This window comes from Diceros bicornis, chromosome 1, assembly GCF_020826845.1.
Source record: "Diceros bicornis minor isolate mBicDic1 chromosome 1, mDicBic1.mat.cur, whole genome shotgun sequence".
Taxonomy (NCBI): Eukaryota; Metazoa; Chordata; class Mammalia; order Perissodactyla; family Rhinocerotidae; genus Diceros; species Diceros bicornis.
Window position 1 is genome coordinate 38,913,211 of NC_080740.1, and position 25,201 is coordinate 38,938,411.

At 36.6% G+C, this 25,201-nt stretch overlaps 1 long non-coding RNA gene across 1 annotated transcript in view; it reads left to right on the forward strand.

Moving 5' to 3' along the window:
* The first annotated feature begins 5,974 nt into the window (after positions 1-5,974).
* LOC131404400 (uncharacterized) overlaps positions 5,975-25,201 on the forward strand; it is a 116,753-nt gene continuing 97,526 nt past the window's right edge. The window contains exon 1 of the long non-coding RNA XR_009219788.1: positions 5,975-6,021. This is a non-coding gene — a long non-coding RNA (uncharacterized LOC131404400). The remainder of the gene's footprint in view (positions 6,022-25,201) is intronic.

Below are 25,201 nucleotides of genomic sequence, written 5' to 3' on the forward strand. Positions count from 1 at the left end.
AGCAACCCAATCTCTGTCTCTATGTGTTTGTTTGTTGTTGTTATTATCTACTACTTAATGAGTGAGATCATACCATATTTGATCTTCTCTCTCTGACTTATTTCACTTTGCAAAATACCCTCGATGTCCATCCGTGTTATCACAAATGGCTGGATTTCATCGTTTCTTATGGCTGAGTAGTATTCCATTGTGTATATATACGACATCTTCTTTATCCATTCGTTCCTTGATGGGCACTCAGGTTGCTTCCAAATCTTGGCTATTGAGAATAACACTGCAACAAACACAGGGGTGCTTGTGTCTTTACGCATTGGTGTTTTCAAGTTCTTTGGATAAATACCCAGCAGGGGAATAGCTGGATCATATGGTAGTTCTATCCTTAATTTTTTGAGGAATCTCTATACTGTTTTCCATAGTGGCTGCACCAGTTTGCACTCCCACCAGCAGTGTATGAGAGTTCCCTTCTCACCACATCCTCTCCAACACATGTTGTTTCCTGTCTTGTTAATTATAGCCATTCTGAGGGGCGTAAGGTGATATCTCATTGTAGTTTAGGTTTGCATTTCCCTGATAGCTAATGATTTTGAACATCTTTTCATGTGCCTGTTGGCCATCTGTATATCTTCTTTGGAGAAATGTCTGTTCAGGTCTTTTGCCCATTTTTTAATTGGGTTGTTAGTTGTTTTGTTGTTGAGATGCATGAGTTCTTTATATATTTTGCAGATTAACCTGTTATCAGATACGGTTTGAGAATATCTTCTCCCAATTGTTAGGTTGTCTTTTCGTTTTGTTGATGGTTTCCTTTGCTGTGCAGAAGCTTTTTAGTTTGATGTAGTCCCATTTGTTTATTTTTTCTATTGTTTCTCTTGCCCGATCAGACATGGTGCTTGAAAATATGTTGCGAATACCTATGTCGAAGAGCGTACTGCCTAGGTTTTCTTCTAGAAGTTTCATAGTTTCAGGTCTTACATTCAAGTCTTTAATCCATTTTGAGTTAATTTTTGTGTATGGTGTAAGGTAAGGGTCTACTTTCATTTTTTTGCATGTGGCTATCCAGTTTTCCCAACACAATTTGTTGAAGAGACTTTCTTTTCTCCATTGTATGTTCTTGGCTCCTTTGTCAAAGATTAGCTGTCCATAGATGTGTGGGTTTATTTCTGGGCTGTCGATTCTATTCCATTGATCTGTGTGTCTGTTTTTGTGCCAGTACCATGCTGTTTTGGTTACTATAGCTTTGTAGTATATTTTGAAATCAAGGAGTGTGATACCTCCAGCTTTGTTCTTTTTTCTCAGGATTTCTTTAGCTATTCAGGGTCTTTTGTTGTTCCATATGAATTTTAGGTTTCTTTGTTCTATTTCAGTGTAAAATGTTGTTGGAACTTTGATAGGGATTACACTGAATCTATAGATCGCTTTAGGAAGTATGGACGTCTTAACTATGTTAATTCTTCCAATCCAAGAGCATGGAATATCTTTCCATTTCTTTGTGTCTTCTTCAATTTCTTTCAGAAATGTTTTATAGTTTTCTGTGTACAGATCTTTCACCTCTTTGGTTAAGTTTATTCCTAGGTATTTTATTCTTTTTGTTGCAATTATAAATGGCATGGTATTTTTAATTTCTCTTTCTGCTACTTCGTGGTTAGTGTACAGAAATGTAACTGATTTTTGTATGTTCATTTTATATCCTGCAACTTTACCGTATTGGTTTATTACTTCTAAAAGTTTTCTGGTGGATTCTTTAGGGTTTTCTATATATAAAATCATGTCCCCTGCAAATAGTGACAGTTTCACTTCTTCCTTTCCAATTTGGATCCCTTTTATTTCTTTTTCTTGCCTGATTGCTCTGGCTAAGACTTCCAGTACTATGTTAAATAGGAGTGGTGAGAGTGGACATCCTTGTCTGGTTCCTGTTCTTAGAGGGATAACTTTCAGTTTTTCACCACTGAGGATGATATTAGCTGTGGGTTTGTCATGTATGGCCTTTATTATGTTGAGGTACTTTCCTTCTATACCCATTTTCTTCAGAGTTTTTATCATAAATGGATGCTGTATCTTGTCAAATGTTTCTCTGCATCTATTGAGATGATCATGTGATTTTTATTCTTCATTTTATTAATGTGGTGTATTACGTTGATTGATTTGCGAATGTTAAACCATCCCTGTATACCTGGAATAAATCCCACTTGATTGTGGTGTATAATCTTTTTAATGTATTGTTGTATGAGATTTGCTAGTATTTTGTTGAGGATTTTTGCATCGATGTTCATCAGTGATATTGGCCTGTAATTTACTTTTTTTGTGTTGTCCTTGTCTGGTTTTGGTATCAGGGTAATGTCGGCTTCCTAGAATGAGTTAGGGAGGTTCACCCCCTCAATTTTTTGGAAGAGTTTGAGAAGGATAGGTATTAACTCTTCTTTGAATGTTTGGTAGAATTCACCAGGGAAGCCGTCTGGTCCTGGACTTTTATTTTTGGGGAGGTTTTTGATTACTGTTTCGATTTCCTTACTGGTGATTGGTCTATTCAAATTTTCTATTTCTTCTTGATCCAGTTTTGGAAGGTTGTATGATTCTAAGAATTTATTCATTTTTTCCAGATTGTCGAATTGGTTGGCATATAGCTTTTCATAGAATTCTCTTATAATCTTTTGTATTTCTGAGATGTCCGTTGTAATTTCTCCTCTTTCATTTCTGATTTTACTTATTTGTGCCTTCTTTCTTTTTTTCTTGGTGAGTCTAGCAAAGGTTTGTGAATTTTGTTTATCTTTTCAAAGAGCCAGCTCTTGGTTTTATTAATTTTTTCTATTGTGTTTTTAGTCTCTATTTCATTTATTTCTGCTCTGATTTTTATTATTTCTCTTCTTCTACTGATTTTGGGCTTTGTTTGTTCTTCTTTTTCCAGTTCCTTTAGGTGCATTGTTAGATTGTTTATTTGAGATTCTTCTTGTTTGTTGAGATAGGCCTGTATTGCTATAAACTTCCTTCTTAGAATCGCTTTTGCTGTATCCCATAAAATCTGGCATGTTGTATTTTCATTTCCATTTGTCTCCAGGTATTTTTGATTTCCTCTTTGATTTCTTCGTTGCCCCAGTCGTTGTTCAGTAACATTTTGTTTAATCTCCACGTATTTGTGGCTTTTCTGATTTTCTTCCTATAGTTGATTTCTAGTTTCATACTGTTGTGGTCAGAAAAGATGCTTGGTATTATTTCAATCTTCTTAAATTTATGGAGACTTGTTTTGTGGCCTAATATGTGATCAATCCTGGAGAATGTTCTATGTGCATTGAAAAGAACGTGTATTCTTTGGTTTTTGGATGGAATGCTCTGTATATGTCCACTAGGTCCATCTGTTGTAGTGTGTCATTTAAGGCCAATGCTTCCCTATTGATCTTCTGTTTGGATGATCTATCCATTGGTGTCAGTGAAGTGTTAAAGTCCCATACTATTATTGTGTTACTGTCTATTTCTCCTTTTCTGTCTGTTAAAAATTTCTTTATATATTTAGTTGCACCTACATTGTGTGTGTAGATATTTACAAGTATTATACCCTCTTGTTGGATTGTTCCCTTGATCATTATGTAATGCCCTTCTTTGTCTCTTTTTACAGTTTTTGTTTTAAAGTTTATTTGTCTGATATGTGTATTGCTACCTCCGCTTTCTTTTCATTGCCATTTGCTTGGAGTATCTTTTTCCATCACTTCACTTTCAGTTTGTGAGTGTCTTTAGGTCTCAAGTGTGTCTCTTGCATGCAGCATATATATGGGTCTTGTTTTTTTATCCAGTCAGCCACCCTATGCCTTTTAATTGGAGCATTTAGTCCATTGACGTTTAAAGTAGCTATTGATAAGTATGTACTTACTGTCATTTTTAACTTTTTTTTTCTTCTCACTGTTTTAGTAGTCCTTCTCTGTGCCTTTCTCCTTCTATACAGAATTGATGGTCTCTTTAGTTTGACCTCTGTCTGAAAGCTCTACTCTTAAAGTCCCCTCCTCCCTCCTTTTATGTTTTTGATATCATATCTAACTTCTTTTTTGTGCATTTGTATCCATTATCCTCTTATCATGGAAATAGATGATTTTTCCTATTTGTGGTCTTCTTTTTTCCCCTTAAATCTGTCCTTTTAACATTTCTTGTAGCACTGGTTTCTTGGTGACAAACTCCTTTAATTTTTGCTTGACTGAGAAATTTTTGATCTCTTCTTCCATTTTGAATGACAACCTTGCTGGGTAGAGTATTCTTGGCTGTAAGTTTTTTCCTTTTAGCACTTTAAATATATCGTGCCACTCTCTTCTGGCCTGTAAGGTTTCTGCTGAGAAGTCAGCTGATAGCCTTATGGGGTTTCCTTTGTATGTAACTTGTCTTTCTCTTCTGGCTTTTAGGATTCTCTCTTTATCTTTAATTCTGGACATTTTGATTATGATGTGTCTTGGTGTGGGCCTCTTTGGGTTTATCTTGTTTGGGGCTCTCTGTGCTTCCTGTACCTGGATGTCTGTTTCCTTCCTTAGGTTAGGGAAATTTTCATCTATTATTTCTTGAAATAGATTCTCTGCCCCTTTGTCTCGCTCTTCTCCTTCCGGGACACCTATAACACGGATGTTAGTGCGCTTGCTGCTGTCCCAGAGGTCCCTTAGACTGTCCTCACTCTTTTTAATTCTTTTCTCTTTTACCTGTTCAGCTTGGGTAATTTCTTCTAGTCTTTCATCCAGCTTGCAGATCCGTTCTTCTGTATCTTCTACTCTGCTTTTGAGTCCCTCTAGTGAATTTTTCATTTCCAGTATTGTATTCTTCATTTCTGATTGGTTCTGTTTTATATTTTCCATTTCTTTGTTGACATTCTCACTGAGTTCATCTGCCCTTCTCCTCAGATCAGTGGGCATCCTTAACATTCTTTTTTTGAACTCTCTGTCAGGTAGGTTGCTCATTTCTGTTTCACTTAGTTCCTTTTCTGGGGTTTTGTCCTGTTCCCTTACTTGGAATATATTCCTTTGCCTCCTTATTTTGCCTCTTTCCCTGTGCTTGTGTCTATGTATTATGAAGGTCAGCTACATATCCTGTTCTTGGATAGGTGACCTTATATAAGTGATGCCTTAGGAGGCTTGCAGTGTGCTTCCCTCAGTTCTCAATGTTCCAGGGGTGACCCCTATGTGGGCTACGTGTGACCTTCTGTTGTGGCCTGTTTGCTCTCCCTGTAGGTGCCCAGGGAGTCCGAGTTATGTTCCTGGCCAGCTGTTGTAATGCTCAGCTGCTTGTAGTTGTTGTAGGCCCTTCAGTCTCTTTATCAGGTGTGGGGAGCCCCAGCACAGTTGGCTGCAAGTACTACTACCACAATTGTGTTGCAGTATTTCTTTTAAGTGAGTAGGCCCCCAGCGTGGCCGGTTTTTAGGCTCAGGGGCTTACAGTTGGTATAAGCCTGCAGCCTTTAGGTCTCTTGTCAGCTCTGAGGATTGCAGCAGGGTGGGGCTGGCCTCAGGCATGGGATCACCCAATTGTTTCAGTCTTTGGAAGGTGGGGCAAACCCCCTATGTGGATCTTTGAGAAGCACAAGTCTTCTGCAGCTGACAAGCCCTGCTGCCCACAGGTCCACACACACAGTCAACACAGTCCTGCCCCATGTACATGCCCTGAGCTCCTGCAGTGGACCCAGTCTCTCCTCGGCGGGAGCCCCACACACTCCACCACCACCCCACACTCTCCACCTGCTCCTTGTGCACGCCCTGCCCCACTGAATCGTGCTCAGTTGCCAGGCTGCAGAGAATCCATTCACCAATCTATGCAGGTCCACAAGTTGCCTGAGGGCTTGTTGTTGGGTGGGGCCCGTCTCTAGGGTGGGCTGCCTGCCCTAGCTTAGCTGGATTAAATTGGTGCTCTAGTGGGTGGGGCAGACCTAGGCTAGCAGGCCCCAGGGAGAACTCAAATGGCCTCTGTGTCAACACGCCCACACCAGGCCACAAGGATGGCCGCCGCCAATGTCCCAGTCCCTGGAGAGGTCTCACCTCTCACTGCAATGCACTCAGAGCCTATCAGGTGAGTCTCTTTTCACCAAAGCACTGTGAACCTTTCTTTCTGGTGATTTTAGGCCACTTTCTGAATGGGGGGAGTTTGTGCATGGGCCCTTTAAGAGCTGGTTTTAATTTCTTTGTGAACCAGCTTTTCTGGGGGTCCTCCCCAATGTTTTAGTAGCAGGCAAAGTCAGATGTTATGCCACTCGTCTCGATTGTGCTGGGTCCACAAAATGCCTACAGCCGGGGCGCTCCCTGCTCAGGGCTCCGCTCCTGCAGGGAGGGCTGCGTACCTGTGGGCTGCTCCCTGGTGGCTGTGAAGCTGGCGTCTTGTGAAAGCAGCATTTTTTCCTCTCCAGAAGGGAGTTTCTGCCTCTTCCACCTCAATTAGGATTGTCCGTTGTTGCAGGAGTTCCTCTTATCCAGTTTTCAGTTCTGTCTCAGGGGTAATTTTTCCACGAGTAGTTGTAAATTGGCTGTGTCCGCGGGAGGAGGTGAGTTCAGAGTCTGCCTACGCTGTCATCTTGACTTCTGTATCTTTTGCTCATTTTTCATTGAGTTGTTTGCTTTCTTATTGTTGGGTTTTGAGAGTTCATTGTATGCTCCAGATACAAGGCCTTTACCAGATATATGATTAGCAAATATCATCTTTCAGGCTGTAGCTCATCTTTTCATTCTCTTAACAGTATCTTTTGAAAGCAGGAGTTTTTAAAATTGGTGAAGTCCAATTTATCAATTTATTCTTTATGGATTATGCCTCTGATGTTATCTTTAAGAAATCTTTACCTAGTCCAAGGTCGCAGAGATTTTTTCTTATACTTTTTTCTAGAAATTTTATAATTTTATGTTCTACATTTAGATTTGCGATTCATTTTGAGTTAATTTTTGTATACAGTGTGAAGTGCAGATAGTTCTTTTTTTTTTTTCTTTTTTTTGGCATATGGATATCCAGTTGTTCCCATACTATTGGTTGAAAGGTCTATCCACTGAAATTACCTTTTCACTTTTGTAAAAAGTCAGTTGTCTGGATATGCATAGGCCTATTTCTGGACACTCTATTCTGTCCTGTTTATCTCTTTATTTTTACACAAATGCCACACTCTTTTGATTACTCTAGATTCATAAATACTGTAATGAAGTCACACTAGCCCTCTATCTTTGTTTCTTTTCAAAATTGTTTTGAGTATTCTATGTCCTTTGCATTTCCATATGAATTTTAAAATTAGCTTGTCAGTTTTTACAAAACCTGCTGGATTTTGATTGGGATTTCATTAAATCTGTAGATCAAATTGGGGAGAATTGACGTCTTAACAACATTGGCTGTTTCTACCTATGACTGCATTTATTTAGGTCTTCTTTAATTTATCTCATTAATGTTTTGTAGTTTTCAATATACAGGTCTTTCATCTTTTTATAAGATTTATTCCTAAATATTTCATATTTTCCTATGCTGTACTTTATTTTATAATTTCAATTTGTGTTTGTTGCTAATTGATAGAAATACAATTGATTTTTGTATATTGATCTTGTATCTTGCTCAATTCATTTTTTAGTTCCAATAACTTTTTGTAGATTCCAGTTGACTGTCTACATGGATGACAATGTCATCTGTGAACAAAGACAGTTTTATTTCTCTGTCTCCAGTCTTGATGTTTATTTTTTGCCTGATTCTGCTGACCAGAACCTGCAGTACAGTGTTGAATTGCAGTGGTGAGAGCAGGCACCCTCACTTTTTTCTGATCTTGGGAGGAAATCATCCAGCTTTTTACTGTTAAGTTTGATGTTTGTTTAGACTTTTGTTTTTTGGTAGATGTCCTTTATCATATTGAGGAAGTTCTCATTTATTCCTAGTTTGCTCAAATTTTTTATCCGAAATGAGTGCTAGATTTTGTCAAAGGCTTTTTCTACATATATTGAGATGATCATATAGTTTTTCTTTTCTAGTTTATTAATATAGTCATGTGCTGCATAATGACATTTCATTAAATGAAGGACTGCATATGTGATGGTTGTCCCATAAGGTTAGAACCATATAGCCTAGGTGTGTAGTAGGCTACACCATCTAGGTTTGTGTAAGTACACTTTATGATCTTTGCACAATAGCAGAATCACCTAGTGATCCATTTCTCAGAACATATCCCTGTCCTTAGGTGGTGCGTGACTGTGTGTTGAAATACATTGATTGATTTTTTAAAATATTAAGCCAACCCTGCATTCCTGGGGTAAACCTCACCTTGTCATGGTGTATTAAACTTTTTATATAGAGTTGGATTGATTTGCTAAAATATTGTTCAGAATTTTTCCGTATGTGGTCGTGAGGTATATTGGTCTGTGATTTTCCTTTCTTGTAATGTCTTTGTCTATCGGCATCAGGTTAATGCTGGCCTCATAGAATGAGCTGTGGTGTATTCCCTCCTTGTCAATTTTCTGAAAGGATGTGTAGATTGACACTATTTCTTTCTTAAATATTTGGCAGAATCACCAGTGAAGCCATCTCAGACTAGATTTTTCTGTGTGGAAATGTTTTTGCCACAAATCTGATTTCTTTATTACATTCATGTCTATCTAGGTTATTTATTTCTTCTTGAGTAAGCTTTGGTAGCTTGTGTCTTTCCAGAAACCTGTGCATTTCATGTAAGTTTTCAAATTTATTGGCGTAAAGTTGTTTAGAACATTCACTTAACTATCCTTTTATTATTTGAATAATATGTAGTGAAATTGCTTCTCACATTCCTGATGTTGGTAATTTGTCTCCTCTCTTTTTTTCTGATCAGTCTGGCTAGGGGTTTATCTATTTCACTGATCTTCTCAGTAAAATTGGTTTCATTGATTATCTCTATTGCTTTTCTATTTTCTGTTCCATTGATTCTCATTTTATTTTTTATTATTTTCTTTATTCTGCTTACTTTGGGTTTAATTTGCTTTTCTTTTTATAGTTGCTTAAGGTGGAAATTACTATCAGATTATTACTATGAGCCCTTTCTTCTTCTCTAATGTAGGCTAGTACTGTAATTTCCTCCCTAAGTACAATTTTAGTGGCATCCCACAAATTCAGACATGTTGTCCTTTCATTTTATTCAGCTCAAAATATTTTTTATATTGCCTTTTGATTTTTTTCTTTGACCCATGGATGTTTTGGGGATTGCTATTTAGTTTCCAAATATTTAGGGATTTTTCAGAAATCTTTCTGCTATTAATTTCCGATGTATTCCATTATGGTTAGAGAACATATTTTACATGACTTGAATTCTTTTAAATTTATTGAGATTTGTTTTTCGGTCTAGAATATGGTCTAAGTAATTGCTTTGTGCACTTGAAAACAATGTGTATTCTACTCTTGTTGTGTGGAGTATTATGCGAATGTCATTCAGGTCAAAGTAGTTGATAGGGCTCGCCTTACTGATTTTCTACTTTTTCTATCAATTAGTGAGAGTGGGATGTCAAGATCTCTGGCTATAATTATTGAACTTATATATTTCTCTTTGTAGTTTATCAGTTTTTGTTCCATGAGTTTTGAAGATCTGATATTGGGTGCATGAACATGTAGGATTATAATGTCTTCTTGATGAAGTGACCCCTTTGTCATTATGAAGTGACTTTCTTTGTCTCTAATAATAATCTTTGCTCTGAAATCTACTTTGATATTAATATAGCCACCCCAGCTTTCTTTCTTTCTTTTTTTTTTTTTGCTGAGGAAGATTCACCCTAAGCTAATATCTGTTGCCAATCTTCCTTTATTTTTTGTATATGGGCTGCCGCCACAGCATGGACACTGATGGGTGGTGTGGTCTGCATTTGGGAACTGAACCCAGGCCACCAAAGCAGAGAGTGCCTAACTTAACCACTAGGCCACCAAGGCTGGCCCCAAGATTTCTTTTTATTAGTATTAATATAATAACTATTTTTCCATAATTTTACTTTTAACCTATTTGTGTCTTTATATTTAAAAGTGCATCTCTTATAGGAAGCATATAGTGGTTTTACTTTTTTATTCAATCTGACAATCTCTGACTTTTAGTTGGAGTGTTTAGACCATTTGCATTTAATATGACTATTGATATGATAAGATTTAACTCTATCATCTTGGTATAGGTTTTCTGTTTGTCTCACTTGTTCTTTCTTCACTTTTTTCTTTTCTGTCTTATTTTGAATTAATCAAATATATCTTATATTTCCATTTATCTCCTTTGGGGGGTTATTAGCTATAAATATTTTTTTGGCCATTTTAGTCATTCCTTTGGGGTTTGTATTACACATATTTATCTTATCTCAGTTCACCTTTAAGTGATATTATGCCACTTCATGTATTGCGTAAAAACCTTACAATAGCATAATTCCATTTCCCGCCATGGTCTCCATATTTATACAATCAGTTGTCTTTTAAATATATTAAAATAATAAAAAAAATATGTTTACCCATGTAGTTTCCATTTATGGTGCTCTTCATTTCTTTGTGTAATTTTATAGTCCAGCTGGTATCATTTTCATTCTGGCTGAAGGACTTTCATTTATATTAAGTAAGGTGAGGGTGATGATTTCTTTTAAATTTTCTGTTTGAAAATTAATTTGTCTTTATTTTTGAAAAACATTTTTGCTGGATGTAGAATTTTATGTTGACAGTTTTTTCTTTCGGTACTGAAAGATGTTGGTCCACTGTGTTTTCACTTGTGTTATTTCTGACAATATACCTACCATCGTGGTAATTTTTGTTCTTCTGTAGTAACCATAACTGTTTTCTCTGGCTACTTTTAAGATTCTCTCTTTAAAACTGGTTTTGAGCAATTTGATTATGTTGTTCTTGGTATATTTTTATTCTTGATTTATGTGCTTGGAGTTAGTTGAAGTTCTTACATCTATGAGTTTGTAGTTTTTGCCAAATCTTGAAAATATTAGGCCATTATTTTTTCAAATATTTTTTCTGTCTACCACTTCTCTGCTGTATTCCAGGGACTCCAATTACATGTACATTGGGCTGCTTGAAATTTCCCATATCTCACTGATGCTCTTTTCATTTTTTAAATTAGTTTTTTCCCTTTGTGTTTTGTTTTGAATAGTTTCTATTGTTATATTTTACAGTTCACTAATCTTTTCTTCTGTAATGTCTAATCTGTCACTAATCCCATTCAGTATATTTTTTTTCTCGGACATTATAGTTTTTATCTCTAGTGGTTTGATTTGAGTGCTTTTTACATCTTTCATGTCTCTATTTAACTTTCTTTAAATATGTGGAGCACAATTATAATAACTATTTTAATATCTTTGCCAACGAATTCTAACATATGTGTCAGTACTATGTCAGTACTACGTCTATTTTGATTGACTAATTATTCTCCTCATTTTAGGTTGTGTTTTGATTCTTCTCTGCATGACTAGTAACCTTTGATTAGATGCCAAACCTTGTAAATTTTACTTTTTGGATGCTGAATATTTTTATATTCCTATAGATATTGTTGTGCTTTTTTCTGGGAAGCCGTTTGATCCTTTTGAGTCATTAATTTACAATTTGTTAGGCAAGTCCAGAATAGTGCTCAGTCTAGGGCTATTTGTCCCCTATTACTGAAACAAGATCTTTCTCATTATTCTATTCAATGCTCTGTGATTTTGGGCAGTCCCTGGCTTTGGGTAATTTTCCTCACATGCACAAACTCATCAGTACTTTACTAAATGCTTGTGTGGGACCATCTGCAAATCCTTGGGGTTCTCTCAGTGCAGTTCTCTTCTCTCTGGTGTTCTGTCTATGAACTCCAGCTGCCCTGATCTTCCCAAGTTCTTACCTCCATCTCCTCAACTCAGGGGGTCCTCTGGGTTCTTCTTGGGCTTCCCTCCTACACCTCTCCCTAAAATTCTTTCAAAGCTGTAGGCTTGGGCCATCACAGGGCTCACCTCATTTTTTTCTGCCTCTCAGAGATTATCCTTGTTGCCTGATATCCAGTGCTCGGATATTATTCTTTCACATATTTTGTGTGGAATTATTATTTGTTTTGATTGGGAAAGTATGTCTGGTCCCTGTGACTTCATCTCTGGCTGGCTTTATATTTTTTTGTTACCTATTTGTACAAACAAATTTCCTCATCGATGATGACTCTCAGGATTTTGAATATATCATCAAAAAATTTGAGAATTGCATCTAATCATTTTAAGAATTAAGCTTGGTATTGAAAAGTTATGTTTACAAAAGCAAGCTAAAGATTCTTGTTAAGTATTTGATTGTATGTTATTTGCACATATGTTTCATGCACATCTAATAATTATCTTTTCTAATGCTTTGAATTTCATGCTTATAATTACATAATATAAGAAAATGTAATGAATTTTAAAATCAATTGCCACTTAGATTCCACCAAATCTTTCCAGTTTTCCCCAGTGAGCTCTATAAATATTATAATTTTCTATTTGTACCATGACATGAAAAATGTTGGGAAGTAGAGACTTACAAAATCTGATTAAAGCAGTGAGCTGTCTCTCTTGAAAAATGCCCACTGAAATCCGATTTTACATATAATTCGGGGGCATTTTTAGACTTCCTGGAAACTATTCCTGGACTCCCTCAGTTAAGGCTCTCTATTTTAGTGACGGAAAGACTGCAGACCATCCTGCACAAAAATTGCGTTTCTTAGCTGAGCATTTGACAGGTACTTAGTAGGAGTAAATTAAAAATTAAGAGTAGAAATGCGTCTTTAATCAAGGGCTGGGTTCTATAGTCAGTACCCATAGCTAAAATTACGTACAGTTAGATTTACTTTTGAAAATCTCTTAAATCTCCTGTAAAGTGAAATATTTGTATATACAATCCTATTCTGTAATTCTTAAACATGCTGAAATTTAAGAACACTTGAGTTTAAAGAGAACAAAAGGAATGTTTACGTGTAGGTGTTTGGATTTCCAAAACACCCCTGTTTAAGCTTTCCAATTCCTAGGTTAAATAGGGTAAAAGTGGAAATGCCTAATGTGGCCTGGAGGTGCAGAGTTTGGTTATCTCATTTTAAGAGTAAATATCTGTAACCTAAATACATGTAAATAAATTACTTTGTTTTTGTGAGGATTAAATAAAATAGTGGAGTCGCTTTTGTATTGGTGGAGAGTAGAAGTGGTTTATGATCTACAGTTAGAGTAAATTAAAAGTTCCTATAATGTGATTATTTTTTTATTATGGGATAATGATCCCAAGTAAGTAAAGCAATTCGAGATCTCACAATATCAATCTAATATCATTTCAAATATCTATAATATTTGACTGATACCTAACCATGAAATAAAGCATGATCTCATAAATTTCAAGAGTCCTTAAAGTTAAACAGAAGTTTTTCATATTTTAGGGTATGATGAAGTCAAAGTGCTTTCAGAGTTAGATATGTACATACCTATATATGTACATATAAAATCTGATCAAATGATCAATATTGGTGAGAGTCACAAACTTCTCTGAGCAGAGATTTCCATAATATGCTCTAAGATACTGACCTCTCTTAAAGTTTTGAAACGCATGATATAGTGAATACAAAAAGGATTTCAGTATAGCAGTTGGGGGAAATAAGAATCTCTCTAGGTGTGAAAAGAATAAGAATTGAGTAGCTGTAGTTTATTGGAGTCTTCTTTTGTGAGAGTGCATCTTATAACTACAGGATGATTTATGATTATGTACAAATGATTTAAAAAGTTGCACAAAGCCCAAAAAGGGAAAAATTAAATAATATTTTGTTGAGGAACATATACGTATGTGATAAAATAATATATACATAAAAAAAGGCAAGGGGATGATAAACTAAGAAGTATTTGAATACTGCTGGTGGTTATGCTTGTGCTGAAGTAGGGTAACAGGATAGGAGTGGAACTCGTAGGTAGATTCAGTGTAGATATCACTATGTTCTACTTTTGATGTGAATGGTAGATTCACAGGGTATTCGTTTTTATGACTATGCTTTACAACTAATATTTATTGCATATACTCAGTTAAAATATTAAATATTACATTTAAAAGAATAATGAAAACATTCTTATAAGCGTAAGACAATAAAAATCAGAGTATTAATCTTTTTGTGTTCAAAAAGAATTTGGTATATTTGCTGTTTTAAATAGTTATAAATATGTAAGAGAATATGGCATAAGGTTGGCAGCTGCTGCAACTGGGAGAATGTATAACTGAGTAATTGATTCAGTCTTATGATTTTAAGAAATTTTACCAAGTGAATAAACAGAGTTGGGATATTAATAATATTAGATTCATTGTATTTATAAACTTAATCATGTTTATGAGTTATTTAAATATTGGCAATTCATATTAAGTCACAGAAAAGAACTTTAAGAAGCAAGTAAAAGTCACAAATTTAATAAACGCTGTTTAACATGTTTAAAGGTGTTAGCTAAGTTTAATACAACCAAATATTATTCAAAGGCCCTCTAGAAATTATTGCTAAAATCTGCTAGATTAGATTTATAAATAGATAATATGATTGGAAACCTAAATTTACAAGTGAAAGGAAGAATGAGAATTTTTAATTTTTAACTTTAATAAATTTAACAGTAATTAAAACTAAACTTCCAATCAGTCTTTTTCGTGAATAAAAAACTCATATTTATAACATATAACCAAAGTATACTTGAACAATTTTGCCAGATAAATGCAGACTCATGGGCTTTAATCATCATCAAACGTGGGGTAGGGTTGACATCCTTCTGTGAAAATTCGGGATTCTTACAAGCATAGGTACATGAATAGACGACCATAGTACTTCTGCTAGGAAGAAAGGCAATCAATCCTAGCAGGCATAGTCAAACCTTTCTTAAAAAGAGAGTTTGGGTTTTCTACGACACAAAGATATATGATGATAAAATTTTATAACACAAACGAAGAATGCAACCATTTTGTTCCAGGAAAAAAATTCCAATCAGCTGTAACAAAATAGCCACCTCCACTTTTAAACAATGAAAATGAAATAAATTATTAATAAGCCCATCTTAAAAGTCTAATATTCAGTTAAATGGACAAACGAGTAAGTTGTTATAGTAAAACCAATAGCCATTACAGTTAACGGGTGTGCCATGACTTTCAAAAGTGGTGACATTAGCTTTAGTACAATTACTCTTGGTCTTCTTCCTGGCTGTACAAGATGCAGACCAGTGGTCAAACAAGGCTGATCTTGATTATAATCATGACACCCACATTTGTGAATTTAAAAAGAAAAAAAGTTTATATTTTCTATAGAAGGAGGATTACAAAACTTAGTATCAAATAAGGTACAAGTTTAAAGGAATGAGCACTGTAGATGTTGGTTTCAGATAAGTCTCGCTTGAATCCCAACTCAGGAGCTCCTCTCTCGTTGCTGCAAGGTAGTTGAGAATGGGGGGCAACCTGGGACAGCTGCTGTGCTGTTGTTGTAGTTTTCTCAGATCATTCACTAAAGACTTAAGATATTATATGGCAATAAACTTGGAAATAGTCTTTTTGCTATTTAATATATGTTCTATTAGGCTCTCACCTAGTTGCAGAGTCATGAATTCAGCTCTGTAATGACATCAGAGGGAATATGATGTAATGAGTGCAGAGAGTTGTAAAAATGAAAACGCCACTGTTAACTCTCAACTTGAAACTCTAGATCTCTTATAAATCATATTGTCATCACCAGTCTCCTGTGAAGTTGAGAACCATATTCTACAGTAAGAGGCAATAAATCTAAGAGACTTGCTGAAGGTCATTGAAGACTGAGGCTTTTAGCATCCAAGAGGCTAGAATTGAAAAGATTTGGATGTGAAGGCCTACTCTGAACTCCACTGAAGAATGGTTTACTCTTTAAGATGAATCTTATTTATTTATGAGATGGGGATGGAAGGTAAACATATGTTTAAGTATGAAGTAGATTGGAGTTAAGAGCAAGGTGGTATGCTACTTGGGAGAGAGAAAACAATATGATGAGTCAGGATATAGTGTATGTTTGAAAATGTGTGTGTGTGAGAGAGAGAGAAAGAGAAAGAGAGAGACAAAGATATAAAGAGAGTGAGGGAATAATATTCCCTACGATTATGCCAAATTATTAATATATTATTTTCTATAGAAATAAATGGTATAAAAGGAATACACTGCTATATTTTTATCCCAGGACTAGTTATGTAAGGGTGGAAAACTATGCATTTAATAACATGAATAGCACTTAAAGTCATGTAATCTTATTTGAAAACTTCTTTATTTGATCTCCTGTACACAAAGTAGAAATTCAATTTGCTTTAGCTTTGTTAGAAACCCCCTCATCTTCTAATTATACTTGTTGGTGCATGAGTAGACAGAGAGCAGTAGATAACATACTGACAACTTGCAGACTTATGTGTGAATATCTGTTATCACAACTACTAGTGTTTAGACCAGATGCTAGTGAAATCGATGCATTTTTCTAAGTGTGAAGTAGCCACCATTTTTAACAGAAAAGATTTACCTTCTAAAAAAGTAGATGGCTGTTCAAGAGAATGATATCTAGACTGAAATTAATTAAAATAGAGATGCATAATAAAATACCTTAAAAAAAAAAAACAACCAAAAAAGGTCCTCATTAATGATAAAGCTCCTAGATTTAGATGTGAGTAAAATTTGTCTTGAAAACTTTTTCCTGGGGAAATGAGAGCTAAATTTCCAGCAATGGCAGAGAATTTCAATTATCGGAGCAAGCTGAAAATTACTGGACGTACCTCTAGGATATAAGTAAAATAAATCACCTTCCCCAATGACTGATTTTTACTTAATTTTCTACTAGAAGCAAATAGTCCTGAGGTTCTGATAACCCTCTTTTTAGTGATGTTCAGTGTCCCTGCATTAACCTATGGATATCAGTCTTTATATTATTCTAAACAACAAATCTTAATGCAATGAATCACCGAGGGTGACATAATTTATAGTGAATATCAAAATCTGCATCAAAGTTTGCTTGAACAGTAAAGATTCACGACTCCAAAATATAAACTGTGGATTATAAATTTATAATTTGAGGAAGTTTTCTTATAATGCTGTGGGGAAAAAGGTATTTCAAACATTTAAAAAATGAGGGTATGCTGGCATTCTGAAATAAGGGGATAAATCAGAAATCTTTTATTTATTCATAAAACAAAGAGCTTTTTTATGTGCGGTGCCTGTGACCTTCACCTCGAAAAAACTGAACATAATCCCCCGCCTGGCCACCCCTGCAATCAGCCTTTTCTTCTGCCAAGGAGAAAAGCTGTTGCCAAATTACTCTGATTGTCCTCAATAGTGGACAAATAATAATGGGAATGCTTTGAACTCATAAAACACCTTTCATCCACAAAGCACAAAACACTTCAAAAAGAATAACTCACACATTCACACAATCACCCAATCCCTTCTTGCTGGGGGTGGAGGTGGGAGTCAGGTGAAGTGTAGCAGTTACGTGTTCTACTATGTTCAGCAAAAGAAATTAAAACTTACAAAAGTAAAATAAATAAGGAAAGGATGAAAATACCAAGGATGTTTCAACTGGAATGAAAGCTTATTGAACTCAGTGATGTGCAAGTGGGTGAATGTGGATTTGGGGGAAATAGGTGTGCCCCAGGGCTGGGATGGAGGTGAGGCAAGAGAGGTGCCTAGAACAATTCTCAGGGTTTGACAAGTGCCTCATTAAATTGTGCACTGGATGCGCCTCTCTTGCTTCATCCTAGTACCAGCAATTTTGCTGGTAGAGCAGCAGTTCCGCCTGGGGCACCATTGCTGCCTAGCCTTAGATGAATGCTTCTATGTGTGGGGGTAAGGGGGGTGGTGGTGGTGGTGGATTTAATTGGCTCCAGACTGGAAGACAGTACTGGCCTCAGGTAGGCATTGGCCATAGATCCTGTGGTCTATGATTTGAACTCAGCTTGGTGTGGCTCGAAAGGCAATGCTCTCCTTTCCGTGGTGGAATCTTCCATCTCATCTTGGTAACTCAGAGAAGTTGATTCCACTGCACCAGGTCCGTTTGAAAACAGAGCAGGCTTATATAACTAGCCATAGGGAGCGGAACTTAGTCTCTTTTAATTTCCAGGTCACAGTTCAGAAAACTGTAGTTTAAATACTGATTATATACAGGTCAGTCATTGTTACCATTTGTTATGATAATATTCAAATATATGACATTCAAAAATTTTTTTCTTGCCATTTTTTATGGAATTGTAGAGACTCTCTTTGTTTGCTACTCAATATCCATTCCAATACTTTTTTCTTCCTAATAGAACCTCAATTTTGTTTAGATATCAACCCTTTTCCAGTCAACCCATTTGACACGAGGTGTGGTTTCTGATTGGTTTAATCATGGTAATCCCATCTCCACTATCAATGATTGGTTCAGGAATCCAAGCATGAGCTAATCAGCTAGTTGGAACTGTTCTTGTCCAGTCATGGGTGCTGGCGTAAATTGGCCCAATCAGTCTGAAGGGAAGAAGTTTAATTGCATAATTGTGGAAGTCTCTCCTGTTCCATTTGATGCTGCTGGCCTCCATCCCACAATGAAAAATGAACCCAGCTGATGCTATTGAAGGCAATCAGAAAGAAAAAGACAACCTGGGCTTTTTATGACATTGCTGAGTCACTGAATCAACAAAGTTGAGGCTTTCTATTTTTGCAAGATAATAAATTTTTACTGTCTAAATCACTTTGAGTCTGAGTTTACTGTTACTTTCAGGAAACAGCTTTCAAACTGATGAAAGATTCAGTCAGTTTTCCTCTCCTTTATATAGATGTCTGATGCCAATATTATCTGGTTAATTATATCATTAGCTGGGATTTGGAATTGAACCATTTTAAAAGCATATATGTATATATTTATGTATAAATATACATAATGTAGAAATATACATTTAGTATACATATAACTATAAATATGAAAGTTAATTATGTTTACACATTCATTTTTGTGTCTGTAAAGCATATGTTATTAACCTATATTTTACTTTTTTAGCTTTTTAGAATATAGAAACTGTCTCTCTTATTATTTGTCCTATAAAACACTCACCATTTTTATGGTCATAAATAATGCATTCTGAAATAGATGCTCTCAGTCAGGTATCCTGACAATTTACTTGACAGTTTTTGGGAGGCAATATCTGGGTTCAGACTGTATTTCAGAAAATAAGTAGAAAGACAATAAATTATAAATTTTGAGATTAAGTCTAAGTGATGTGCAAGTATAAAATACAGATAAAAAATAAAAGGGAAGAAATGCAATGTGTCCAAGAGTGAGTGAGGTTTTTTAGTACTTACGCTGGGCTTCAATCCTCTTGTCTGAATTATATGCTCCTGTAATTACATGCAGCGCTCTGGTCATCCCACCTTCCTGTGAAACAATACTTCCTGCTCATCCCAAAGGAGCATCCAAAAGACTAGCAGGGGATTTCTAAGGAGAAAAACAAAAATGCTTTCAGTTTTCCCATGGGGTTTGAGGTAATGAATTCATGTAAATTTATTCAGAAGATCTTCTTTGATAATTTAGGGCCCAAGTTTTGTCAAGGATAAACAATATGCCTTTTTTTAGCAGCTGATTTTTTTATTTCAAACTAAATCTGAACAGAAGTAGCGTAAGTAAAAGACTATGAATTAGCTACTCTGTCCAAAAACCTCTTCAATATTTGACAGACATTTAATGTTTGTGGAGCCTTTGATGCGCCAAGCCTGGGAGTTCCAAAGTTGGATAATGTCTGTACTAAGGCAGAGTCACATTCAACCAATGGATCCTAGAAAGTAAAAACCTGGAGTCACTTAATTCTGAATGAAGAGTTTGAAGAGGAGTAGAATTTAATAACATCCATGAAACAGATGAGTTTGTTGCAAGACGGATAAGGATGATGTAATACATGTGTACAGCATAGGTGGACACTCTACCAAGCCACAGGATACATTTTGATATCATGCCAACAGACGAACTCTAGGAAACATTTTTATTATCCTACCGTATTAAAAACACAGAGACTTAAACTACTTCATCAGTTTCCTCACTCCACCCTGTACAATGCATTATTTTACATTTCTGCATGCATATGAGCGGGTGGCAAAATCCAAAATTGATGCAACGTTTGCCTGCAAGGCAAACAGTCATGAAAATCTAACTGGAGGAGAGGCCTAAGCAGCCACTCAGGCAAGAGTCCATATTGTTTGCTGTTACACTCTGGGGAACCATTACTTTACCAGCTGACTAGTTCTTGTTTTAAGAAGGAAAGGAAGTCCAGTTTAAGGTTATAAAAGTAAGTTGATCAATTGCAATCAGTTTGTATTCCATAAAATTAATGATAGGCGCATCCCTCCTGTTTTCTTCTAAATGTAGCTGTGTTAAACTACAGTTCCTCTATGTAACTGTAAATTTTACTTTCTTAGCAAGCCCAGCATGAAATTTACCTCAGGTGGTAATTAGAAGTACTTTACTCAAAGTTCTAGTTGCCATTTATTACTGTTCTTGTTTCAGAACTTTGTGACATTTATCCCACCATTTATTTGTGATTGGTGAAAAATAAGTATATTTAAATGGTAGGTTTTATGGCAAGATGTGCCTATAATTTCATTGTCTGAGGTGGAAACAACACTAATTTAGGGGTCAGAAAGCCTTGGAATATTAGGAAAACTTTCAAATCTATGTTTTCCTTATCTGAAGAAAATCATCAAAAGTTCTCATCCTGATAGAACCAGTTTGAGAGCAATGAGGTAATTTTTTTGAAAAAAAAATTTAAAAGTGCAATGTGCTATAATGTTGTGAGGTTTTATTAATTTAAATATTTGAGAACTAGCATGGTATATCAATTCAGATGTTTTCAGCTGCAAGTAATAGAAATCCCAATTCCAAGTGGGTTAAAGATAAGAAGATTTATCATATCAACTAACAGGAAGTCCAGAGTTGGGTAGCTGCAGAATTAACAACATTGCAATGTTAACAATGGCATGATCCTGGATTCTGATACTTTCCTATTATAAAATCTTCCCACCTTTAGCTTGCCAACTAGCTCACCTCACGGTCAAATATGGCTACACCTCTCCAGGAGTGTGATGCTGTCTTAGTCTGTTCCGGCGGTTATATCAAAATACCATAAACTGGGTGGCTTATAAACAACAACATTTATTTCTCATAGTTTTGGAAGCTGGTAAGTCCAAGATTAAGGTTCTGGCAGAATCTGTGCCTGGGAGAGCCCTCTTACTAGGTTGCAGACTGTAGACTTCTCCTTGTATCCTCACATGGAGGAAGGGGCAAGGGATCTCTTTCAGGCCTCTTTTATAAGGATGCTAGTCTCATTCATGAGGGCTCCATCCTCAGGAGCTAATTACCTCCCAAAGGCCCCACTTCCAAGCACTGTCACACTGGGCCTTAGGATTCAACATAGGAATTTGGGGTGGGGGACAAATACTCAATCCATAGCAGATGCCATATACAGCAGCGTCCTTGTGTCGCTTTTAAGATCTATGAAGCCATTCCCTGAAACTTTAATCTTCTCTCCAACAGAATTCCCTTCATGCATTTTCCTTTTTGCCAACCATTGGCAAGGAACATTGGATTGAAATGGTTGTTTTAGGCTAACTAGTTCCCTCCTCCACCCCCGCAAACTGAGGAAGAGGATCAGCCTTTTGTGAGTCATATGACCATACATGGCAGTACTGAGATCTAGACTGGGGCAAGGAAGAAGGGGGGTACTGACTCTTGTGTAGCAACCAAGAGTTGGTGCTAAACATGGCCTCAGTTATGATCAGTTCTGTATATGTTAGGACACGTTATGCTTTAGCAAAACAAAATCCAACCTAAATTGGCTTAATCAACAAAAGAATTTTATTGGCTCAATAACTGAAAGGTCCAGATTTACACTGATATTAGGCATAATTATATGCAGAGGCTCAGGATATTATCATAGTTTCAGCCCCATTTCTCTATGGGTCTCTGGACCTGCTCTATTCTGTAGATCAGCTTCATCTTTGTCTTCAGGCAGGCTTGTTGGTAGCAACATCGACTGTAGCCGTTCCAATTTTGTATTCTCATATCATGCCATCTACAGGAAGAGAGGCTTCCGTTCAGGTCACTGCAGAAGAGAGAGGAAGTTTAGATACCAGAAACTATAGCAAATGTCTTCTCATGGCTCATTTGCTCTAACTGGGATTTGTACCCATTCTTAGACAAGTAGCTGTGACTAGGAGATGGAATGTGCTGATTGGCTTAAGTCATCAAGGGCCCACCCCTGGAGTTCAGGCAGAGTTCATCACATCTAGACCTCAGTGCAGAGAACAGGGTTGGATGGTTCCTCAATGAAAAGAAGAAGGAAGTGGATGACAGGGAGGCAGCCAGTAAATGTTCAATATGCAGTTAAATTACAGATAGGGAAATTGAGACACATAGAAATCTAAAAGGCCTGTCCATTGATTACAGTACCAGAATGCAGGCCTTCTAACTTCCAAGGAGATGCTCCTCCCACTACACCACAATTTCTTTTATTTTTAAATATTATCTCTTCTTATTGTTTGTATATTTATTACAGTTTTAATTGACATTTCTTTTGGAGGCTACTTCCCATATTTGAACATTACATGTATTTTCCTAGAGCTCAGTTTGGTGAGCCATAACTGAGTTTTCGAGATTTAAACATTATTTCAAATCTGCCTTGTGCAGAATGTGCTTTGTGGCATTCACTCAATTTGTTGTATTTTAGGAAATGTAAAAAATTTTAGTCCTAATAGGCTGGGACAAAATGATAGTTTAACTCTACTTATTGTAATAAACCCTTTCAAGTCTCCTGAGTACTACAGATCAGGGGACATATATTTTATTATCTTATATTCGTAAATGCCTTGATGAATTAAGCTGAAGTTAATACTTTCAAATTAATCCTTGTATATTGGTTTATAAAAATTATTATCATAATTTACAATCTGTTTGACATTTATTCTATGTTGTATCTATAAGGTATATTCTATCACTTGACAGGTTGATTTGCAGAGGAAGACATTAAATGTGAAGAAAATCTCACTTGCTTTCTTCCTTTAGTCTTAACTATTTGGTTAGAAAACCATGGTTAAATAGCTAATTCAGATTTGGTTCAGACCATTAGTCTATCACTTAAAATAAATTTCTATAGTGGGTTTAGGAGAAAATCCAGCAGACTGGATGGTATGCTGCTTTTCACAGTAACAAGGCAAGTGTGATTTTATTATTTCATAACAGTGAGAAACAACAGCTGCACTTTGGACTTAGGATATTTGGAATGCACTAGATTTAGTGAAAAGTCTGTGCATTTGTCAGGGGAACCTGGATTTTGGTCGTGGTTTGTACCAACAGATTTTGAGGCCATAGGCAAGTAGCTCCTGTATCAAATGAAATGGTGGCAAGGGACTACTGGTTATCAAATAGTTTGAATAGTGTAAACTTTTTAACAAAATCTTACATGGAAGCCATTGCATAAACAGATAAAAGCAGAAGTGTTCCAGTTGAATCAGTGGAAGGCTCGACACTCAGCCGGTACTGATGTTTTCACCCGCCTGCCTCCCTTCTCTCCCTCCCTCTGCCACTGAAGAACTTGGGCAGTGCCCCGGGACTCCCCAGAAGGTATTTTGAAAACCACTGAAATAAATGGTTCATTTAAGAAATAGTCATTGAGCATCTACTGTGTGCCACTCACTGGAGATGCAATAGTGGATAAAGAAAGCGAAATAGTCACTGCTTTCCTGGAGCTTATATTCTGATAGGGAAAGGGAAAAAGGCAAGTACACAATAAGATAGTTTTGAAGAGTGATAAATGACATGAAGAAGATAAATAGGGTGCTATGATAGCACTTGGTGGACCTGTGGGTATCACTATTCAGTGAGGGTAGACAAGTAAGTGTCACTGAGGAGGTGACTTTTAAGCTGGGTCCTGAAAGACTTAGAGGGAGGAACAGCTTGGCTTGTTCCAGGGAACAGAAAGAAGGCCAACACAGCTGGAGTGTAAGTGAGGGGGAAGGTGGTGGAGCTAAGACTGAAGATAAACAGGGACCATGTCAGCTCTAGGCTTTAGGCTATGTTGAAGTTTGGACTCATAGAAACAAACGGGAAGGCACTTGACCATTACGAACAGGGAGGGATAAGATCCGATATGTGTTAAAATGGTTCCTCTAGTTGCTGATGGCGGATGGAAACAAGACCAGTTAAGAGGGTTTTCCAGGGGTCCAGTGAGATGACACTGATGACACTGTAGATGCAAAGAAGTGGGAAAAAAATAAGACATATTCTGTGGATAAATTCCACAAGACTTGTTGATAGGGTATAAATGAAGGATGAGGGAAAGAGAGGGGTCAAGGATGAAGCCTAATTTTATATTTCAGCTACTGGGTAAATGGGGTAATTTTACTGAAATGACTGGGGTTGAGGGAGAAAGAGCTGGGGTGGTGGAAATAAAAGAAGTTTCATTTAAGATATATGAAATTTGAGTTGTCTTTTACCCATCTAAGCGGAGATGTCAAGTGGGTGATTTGCTATATAAATCAGGGGAAAGGTCATGGCAATATAAATTTGGAAGTCATTGACATACAGATGATATTTAAAAGAATGGAGTGGGATGAGATCACTTAGGGAGAGAGAGAGAAGATAGAGAAGAGGAGAGGGAAAAGCCTGAGACGTAACGTACCCAACATTTAGACCTCTCCAGGAAACTCTCTCAGGTCTAAAAGGTCTAATTACGTTGTATAAATGTAGGATCTTCTTTCCTGTATTTGTTAGGCTTTTTCCACCTGCACCTTTCTATTTCTGCCTGAGACTTTGTTTCTCTGTACCTTAGCTCTTTCTCTCTTCCCTCTTAATTGGAAATGTGTGAAAGGTGCTGCTTAGCCTGACAACATAGATCTATCTGACATGCATGCCATGATAGTTAGATGGAGTCTCTTCCTGTTAGGGTTGTGTAGAGTGGTGGCACTTGGATACACGACAAGACGGCTTCCAGCTGCTGGCTGTCAAGAGTTTCCAAGACTGTTGGATTTGAAGCCCATGGGGAACTCACCAGCATCCAAGACTCAGCTTGAATACTGGCTAAGCTTGAACGGCAGCCTAAGCCCTATACATCATACAGGTTTGGGTTTTGAAGTAAGAAGGGATAGTCATTTCTGAAGGGTCAGTCCTCAGAATTGGGCCGCTATTTTCTGTGCCAATTGAGAAGTCCAGGGGTAAGTATTTTATCCTCCCTTAGTTTAGGGGAGTAGGCAGTCCACTGGCAGAAATAAATTTTACCTCTGGATGCCAAGTGGG